Source organism: Pterocles gutturalis, unplaced genomic scaffold (assembly GCF_000699245.1).
Source record: "Pterocles gutturalis isolate BGI_N339 unplaced genomic scaffold, ASM69924v1 scaffold8564, whole genome shotgun sequence".
NCBI lineage: Eukaryota > Metazoa > Chordata > Aves > Pterocliformes > Pteroclidae > Pterocles > Pterocles gutturalis.
In genome coordinates this window covers 259-8,868 of record NW_010133154.1, presented here as the reverse complement: position 1 = coordinate 8,868, position 8,610 = coordinate 259, and positions in this window count along the sequence as shown.

Genomic DNA, 8,610 nt, shown 5'->3' with positions numbered 1-8,610 from the left:
GCCAGAGGACCCAGAGGAGATTGTTGATGATTTTTAATCATTTTTATGAGGTTTAAACATATCAGAAATACCCAATCTGTCATATCAGCCATAATAAAACTTTTTCATGTCTTTATGGGGTCGTAGATATTCCTTAGGAGGCAAACTATTGGGTTATTAACGCTTTTCATTGCCCGGATCGTCCCTTGGTTTAAATTTTCTTCGTCCATTGACCAAAAATTCCCTTCGTGTTCCAACAAGGGGCTCTGCCTTTCCCTGCAAAAGCGGAAAAATGTTCCCTCTTGGTCTGATTCAAAACTATTTGGTTAAAAAACCCTTAGGGCTCCATCCTGGACGACCCTCCTGGTTTTAAGAGCCACATCGACGGAATATTTCAGAATATTTCATCTGGTTTGACACCTCCATTCAAGTCAGCAAAGTGCCCAGGTAATTTGTTTAATCCTTGATTTCCACTGGTACAATCCAGGCTTCAAGAAAGAAACGCTGGAGGCAGCAGCAGGAGCAACCCAGCAACTGGCTCAGCTGCTCAGGTAATCAAGAAACTTTGCCTAGATTAAGATCAGAATTTATTTAATTCATGTATTTATTCATTACGATAAACTGAGACCCAACAGTACAGGTAAGTCTCCTAGTACTCTGTATCAGGTCAAACCACACAGATATTTTTCCTGGTGTTCTTAAAGTAAAACAAACAGAAATCAAGCAACAACAGTGTTACAAAAATTATTTTATGTACTAAAAGTCTCAAGAGCTAAACACTTACATTGCCAAAATCCAAGAGCTCTAAGAGGTACAGGCGGTGGCTGTTCCTCCTGTAACATTCGCCGCTTTAATTACAAACTTTGAGATGAAAAATCACATCAACATGATCCTCCCCGCAGCCCCTATCTGCCTGATTTATGGCTCTTTTTCTTTGCCAACCTTTTGACTTCCCGACAGACGGGTGGAAGCAGCCGCACGGAGAGCTGGGTGGGTGCAGAGCACCGTGACGCTGCCGCTTCCTGCGTTGGTGTCCCCAAGTTGCTGCCAGTGACATATTTACAGTGAACAGAGCCAGTACAGGAGAGAGACTCGATGCCGCGTCCTTTGAGCTGTTCCCAGGCTGAGACTCTTGCTTTTCCACTGGGAAAAGTGACTAATGGTTGCTGTGAGAGGACAGGAAAGAATGTGGAGGCATTTGTGTAACAAAGAACTATAAATCATCTCCAATATCCATCACTCACCAAGAGATGCTGTCAGCACATTCAAGAGTGAGGAAGTGGGAAATATTCTCTTTATCTGTCAACTAGGAAATCCCTTTGTGGAAGGAATAAGAAGCTCTGCTTCCAAGGCAGCAGTGCCGGGCAGAAAGCTGTGCGCCAGGAGCGAGGGACCCTCCGGCAGGAGCAGCCCCAGAGGCACACTCCCATCCTCCAGCACGTGCGGCCCCGGGGGCCGAGCTGCCTTACGCCTAGGTCAACCTGCCCTGGAGCTGTCGGAGGGGCCAGCACCGGGACTCGGGCTGTGGGAGGTCACGTTGTGTGTTGAGGGTGAAAGGGAGAAGTGGGTGAAGTACAAAAATGGAGCAACTTAATGCGAAGCAAAACTGCTCCTGTCACGGCGCCGGGTTTAGCTTTGCTTCCCCGGTGCTGCTCTATCAATGACTCGGCGCTAATTGCCAAGTCAGCGCTGACACCAGATGACCAGTGAGGCTGTTGCAGGGTGAGCATGGTTCAGCCCAGCCACCAACGTGATTAGTGCCCCAGCAGCCTGGTGTAACCTGGGCAATCCTGTTTCACTGGCACCACTCACCAGGCTGGAGCTTGATTCCACAAAAGTCAGCTCCAAACTGCGCCTGACCTCCAAACTGTGCCTGGATCAACTGGAGCTGGATTCCCTCTTTCTTGGTGTTGCTCCTGCTTTGCTGAGCAAGGTGACCTAAAGCCTCCCAGAGCAGGACCCCTCTGGGTGCACGCTGCAGTAAACCCCGCAAGGCGAAGGACGACGTGCTTTGTTCCCTGTAATTGATACAAACCAGTAAAGAGAAAACAGAGTGCCTCCTTCCAGGGAGTTCTCACTCCATCTGCACCACAGCAAACACGAGCCAGCCGCCCGTGCCAGCTGAGCAGGGGCATCAGCACCCCACAGCCACGCTCAGGGGGGTGACCGAACCCACTCGTGGTCTTTATATTAACCCCCGGCACCTGTTTGTACGTGCCAGGGAACATGGTGCTTCTGACCCACCGAGGCTGGCATAAAACGATGGCAGAGGAGGGCCAGAGCTGTCCCCGTTCCGCCCGGAGCTGCTGGCAGGATGCCCGCGGGCTGGCTGGGATGTGGGGGAGAGCCCAGGCTGCGTGGTTTTCCCCTTTCATTTGTTTTTCTTGCAGACAGTCCCTGGGAACAGTTACTAGCGGGGTACGCTCCCCACCCTGGTGCAGCCCCTCTCCCGCGGGGGTGCTCAGGGGATATCTGGGACAGTATCGAAGCCCAGGTGAGATGCTCCGATCGGATCACTGGGCTGTACCTAACGCCTAGGACTGAAATAACCCCCCTGAGGCTGCAGAGTAGATCTGGTGAGCGGGGTTATTTCAACTCGTGCACAATGGGGTCAGAGATGCTGGGCTGTAGCCGTGCCCCCCTGCCCCAAAAAGAGACAGCGAAGGGCGGTGTCTTTTGTGTCTGTGCGTTTGTTTGGCAGGTGTAAGCAGGAATTACAGGGCGGCTCTTGTCAGTGGAACTTTTGCATCTCTGCTCCCCGCGTCCCGCTACCCTACGGCATTATCGTCGCTAATATGCACATAACAGTCAATTAGCCTCGCTGGGCGCACTCGTGACCTCTGGTCCCTGCTGTGTCCCCCAATCCATTAACAGGCCCTCGTCTTTTAGCTCTCAGTATGAATTGATGTAGCATCCATTCTCTTTCGGCAAAGAAACACGCTTCCTCATTCATCTGTCCATTTCCACTTTCTGTTCCTTTGTCCTCCCCTTCTGTTCCCTGCGTTGCTAACCTGGTCACAACTTCTTGACCCCACGTCCTTCTCCCTCCCGAGGGTGTTGTAATCCCAACCACTACCAAAAAACTTTTACTTTTTTTCCCCCCTTTACCCACATCTTATTTAGCAAAAATGGTTTCCAACAGCGTGGGAGCTTTGATCCCCTATTCAAGAAGTCCTTGCAATGTTTTTTTAAAGACTTTCTTTCTAAGGCAAATGAATTCTTCATAAAGGGGGAAATGGCGTGCTGGTTGGTCGCTGTTCATCTGAGGAAGACAAATGTTCTCTTTTATTGCTTGAAAAGCATAACAGTTGAGTGTGTAGATTTGTGATTTATCTGTAATTAAGAATCCATTTGAGCAGCATATTAATTACAGAGAGGAGAATTAATTTTGCTGAATATAAAGGTAAAATCAAAGTTCCTGGAATTACAAGATAACATAAAATGTCAGAGGCTGAGGTTTTGTGTGGCTCCATATTAAGCACATACTGGGATGGGACGACTCTTTAGTGAGTTTTTTAAGTAAGTTTTATCCCTGGGTCAGAGAAATAAAGTCCAGGGGGTCAGAGACCTCTTCCCTCCCCCGTTGCTGTCCCTGCCAAGCCCCTTGTGGCAGCACACACCGCTCCTTTGCCTGGTGCTGCTGCAGGACCCGTCGGCCTTTCCCCATCTGCAGCAGGGGGAAATCACCCCTCAGGATTAAATGAAGGTGAATTTCACCCCCCATCAAACCTTTTCACATTTTCAGGCTTGTGAAGACCTCCTGCAGATGCATCGTGGACGCCCCACGTCAGCAGGAGATGGGATCGATGCACGCTGCTACCTGCCTGGTGTGGGGACACCTCCAGGTCCATCTCCCCGCTCCCAGAGTGCGGCACAGTGGGGAGCCACCAACGTCTGCAAACAGCCCAGCCTCCCAACACAAGCACTTTCTGCATTCCTCAATGTGTGCTCCTCAAACTCCGCCACCAGCCCAACCAAAAGGCTTCAAAGGGCAGCGCGTGTTTGCTGGCCGCGGGGCTCTGACAATGCTTTCCCTTCTGACCCGTGGCGCAGGACGATGGTGTGCAGGGTGCTGGCTGCACCGATGGGGAGCACAGCACAGAGCCGTGGCTCTGCACAGCCCCACGCCACTGCTGCTGGTTTTCCTGTCGAAATTTCCAGCAGCTCCGGCCATCTGGCTGGACTCAAAGGGCAGCGCGTGTTTGCTGGCCGCGGGGCTCTGACAATGCTTTCCCTTCTGACCCGTGGCGCAGGACGATGGTGTGCAGGGTGCTGGCTGCACCGATGGGGAGCACAGCACAGAGCCGTGGCTCTGCACAGCCCCACCCCACTGCTGCTGGTTTTCCTGTCGAAATTTCCAGCAGCTCCGGCCATCTGGCTGGACTGGCAGAACAAGTCTGGAACGACCGCACACGCTTGGAGCCGGGTGCTGTTGCGCAACTGCCGCGTTACGTTTACCTGTGTGCCAAACGACATTTTTAAAGTTGCTGAAATAGCTCCTCTGTATTTCGGTATCCCTGGAGAGGCTGGTGCCGACAAAACCAGCAGGATGCCGGCTCCTCTGCGGGGATGAGCTGGGACTTCCTTCGCGATCGGCGTGCTTGGTGCCGATGGATGGGAGCTGGACTGGCTGCAGCAGGACCAGCACCGGAGCACCAGGGATGGCTGGGAGCCCCGGTACTGCTCCAGCCCCACACACCTGGAGACAGGTGACCCAGCACCGTGGTGCCCAGCCCTCTGCCCAGCAGCCAGCACACAGGGTTTGGCCCTGGATGTGGTTTCCTTGGCTCTGTTCCTCCCCACAGTTCTGGAGGTGATAAGTGCTGAGGAGTCCTGCTCACAGGGATGGACGCTGCCCCATGCTGAGGGCTCATGCTCCGATAAGGCTGTATTGCAGCTCTGGGGCAGGTCACTCCCTGGTCTCAGTATCGCTGGGATTTGGGGGATTTTTTTCCTTTGCAGCCACACCTGCACTTCCAATTAAAGGCAGCGGTGTCCTTGTGCTCTTCCACGAGAGAGGCTCCGGTTTGTTACGAACATAAAGAGGAACCTATAAAGCCTCATGGCTGCCTGCAGATCCTTGTGTGCAAGGAATTCCCTCGTGAACAGCTTTGAACTGTAAGATAATCACCCAGCCCTGTGCAACTGTACTCTCATAAATGGACTTTGCCGTGTTTCTGCTCGTTTCTTTGCTCCATAACAACTGCATCACAAACACAACATGCCCAACAGCAACGGGAGGGGAAAAAAAAAACCTTCCAGGAGCCTCACTTGACATTATATCATATTTTCCAACAACTTAACGAGGCAGCCAGGGCATCCTCAGGAGCACACACCCCACCCAGGGCTTCACCTGCACAAGGTCAGGTGTGGGCAGGGACAGGGACAGCCCGGCTGCTGGGGAAGCAGTTTGGGGTGGAACTGCCCTGGGCAGAAAGGTTTCCCCAGCCTGAGGTTAAATCCAGATCGGGGGAACCCTTCTCCCCACAAACACCTTGGTGTGTGGAGCATCCACAGCATCCTCTAGCACCCAGCGGTGATTTCTGCCTTCTCCTGCTGCCCAGGGCGGGTAACAGCACACACCGAGTGTGTGGCAGCTCCATAAAGTCACACCTCTGGGGTAATTACTGTTGGTTCTTAATCGCTTGTTCTGTTCATATTATTGACTTCACCCTGCCTGCTCTGTCATTGCTCCACAGCAGTCACCTTCTCCAGCAGCCTCTTTGGGTGAATTTTTCCCAGTTATCTTTTGTTCCAGTCCCCTCTTCCCTCTCTGGTGAATTGCATCCCTGTCTCCTTTCCCCAAGGCTCTCACTTACCTTCCCTGCAGAGCTTTCTGAGAGCAGTGCCGATCCCTGGCTGCTCACTCCACAGTGCTCTACACAGAGCTTTCACCCCCCAAACCTCTCAGGCTGTGTCTGTCTTAAAGCTGGTACAGAAACCAAGCACCCCCCGGGTACCACTCCCCTGGGAGCACCAGCTGCGCTGCAGCAGGTTATATAGAGCCTCTTCCTCCCCCCTCCTTCCCATGGGATTGCCCGTTCCTCTGCAGGACCAGTCCAACCTGATGCTGGGTGTCCATCAGCTGGGGCAGCTCAGCCCGTTTAGCTACACGAGCCACTCACGGAGCAAAACATGGTTGGCATAAGTGGAAAAATCCACATTTTTTCCAGTCTGAGCAGTGGGAATGCCGGATTTCGGAGCAGGATTTGAAAAGGGCTCAGCCTGGCACTTGCTGAGCAGGAAGGTGCAAAGGGGATCTCTGGATAACACCTGCATCTTTTCTCCCCAGTTTTGCTAAAAGAGAGCATCACTGCAGAGTCTGCACAAAAGGCACCGAGAAGTCATTGTGCCTCCCATCCTCTCCCAGCTTTGTGCTCCCAGTTTTTGGCTGGGGTAGCTAAAACCCACAGAAACAAACTCCGTGGGAAGGTTTCTATCGGGGTGTCCTGCTCTGGCTATAAAGGCAAGCACCAGATTGCTGCTCTAAGAGCCTTTCCCACAGCAGCCCACACCTCACTTATGGGGAAAAAAAAAAAAAAAAAAAAAGGGTGCCAAACCAAAACCAGGCATTTTTGAAAGCGATTAAAGCCAAAGCCCCACACTGCACCTTCGTAAGGGCCAGCCTTTCCTACCCATGTGCTCCGAGTCCTCAGCTACGTTAGCTCTTTGCAATCAAAGATCATCAAAAGCTTTCCAGTGACCGCCGCGCGCCCTCCCGCAGCATCCCAGACGGATGGGGTCTGGCTGTGTCTGGCACCCGGCTCCTAATTGGTTTGCTTAGCATGGGGCTGCTAAAGTTAGCAGAGGAGCAGAGGATGAGGAATAAATGGGGCAGGATGCAGGGCAGCATCATTAGTGCATCATCAGGAGGGTGAGGACACAGGTCTCCCAGCCTCCCAGAGCCTCTCGCTGGTTTTGGCAGATACCCGGGGCTTCGTGTGAAATCTGCGACTCGCCACGTTCAGGCAGGTGCAAACCTAGACCAGCGTGGCGAGGGACAGCAGCAGGGACATGTCCCTGCCACCAGCCTGTGTCCCTGCTGCCAAACCACGGCAGAGAAGGACTGTACAGAGCACACGGCAGCAGCGATTCCAAAGAAATGGTGTTTAATTATGGTATACATTAAATTAAATGTCATTCTGGATATCGGTCTCCAAATTCCTCATGACTTATTCACCGCAGGGCAAACTCCTATCAGTCCCAGCGAGGGTCTGGGTCCCACTGTGCCAGATGTGGTACGGACACAGACTAAAAGAGCCTTTTCTTGCCCCAAAGCGAGCATCCATTTAGCAGTGGTCTGTCCATGGGCACCTGTCCTGCTCCCCACCTCTCCAAATCCCTCTCAGCAGCCAGCACACACTGCAAAGTCCAGGAAAGGTGTGCAAAGCTGGGGGGCATGAGATCCACTGACAACAGGGAGCAGGTTCGGAGGAGCTCCTGCTCTCACTGCTGGGCTGGGGATCTGGCTTCGATGCTTTTCCTCCAAGAGCTGCTGCAGGTGGTGGGACTGGGGACCGGCATGTCCCCATCCCCCCCCAGGGCTGGTCCATCTGGCTGCAGTTGGAGGTGACACCACGAGGACACTGTTTACTGACGAGGGTTGAGCCAACAAGGCTCATTGTGGAAAATCATCCCCCGGTACTGGCCGTTCACTGGGCAGGAGACGCGGCAGCACCCAGGCACCCTGTCCCTCCTGCGCCCAAGGGAGGGGTGTCCCTGAACCCCGTTTGGGGAATGTCCCACCAGAATTTTTGCAGCCTCGTTGTTACAGGCTCAGCTGAGAACTGCCTGTGCCGCACGCTTCCCAGCCGTCCGGACACATCCCCTGCTGAGCATGTCCCCTCCCCGCCATCGTCTATCTCCGAGTCCCCAAAAGCAGAAGAGTCCCTTGAGGCGGTCTCCGCAGTGGCAGTTGTCCCCACGGGCTGCAGGCTCCGCTCTGCTTGTTTCATGCACTCGCCTCGCGTGGGATGTCACCATGCAGGGGACACGCGTCTGCCCGTCCTCCCGCAGAGACCGGCACTGCCTGCCCAGCGTCCTTGCATAGGTGTTTGAATTAACTCAGTTAAAGGAAGAAGAGAAATACAAAACGAAAACCATCCTCAGCTCTGACATTTAACAAAAAAAACCAAAAAAAACAAAAAAAAAAAAGGGAGAACAAGAGAAGAGATTCGGGAGCAATATATACAGATGGAGGAATTGCACTTAATTACAGTAGTTTACATCCATTGGACAAAATTTACTCCTTTTATATAAATCTCTATGTATAGGAGCAGTGAAGGGGGAGGACGGAGCAGACTGTACCGATATTTACAGTGTAATTGGCTCAGTTCAACAGCACAGGCAATTCCTCCTCCCAAACGCCAAGTAACAGACCCCATCCCTCGCAGTCCCCTGGGTGGAGGAGTATAACTTAAATATGATCCACCTTCCCTTCTGCCAGGTCCCGGACAGCTTGTTCCGAGTTCCTCGGGAGAGCCGACGGCCTCTTGGAAGGCAAATACTTAAGAAAAAGAAAAAAAAATCCCCAAGACACAGCTTGGAAATACTGCGTGGAGGGACGGAGAGGCACGGTCCCGGTGGCACCCCGCAGATCCGGGCTCGTCCCCAGCGGGGCACGGAGGGGTG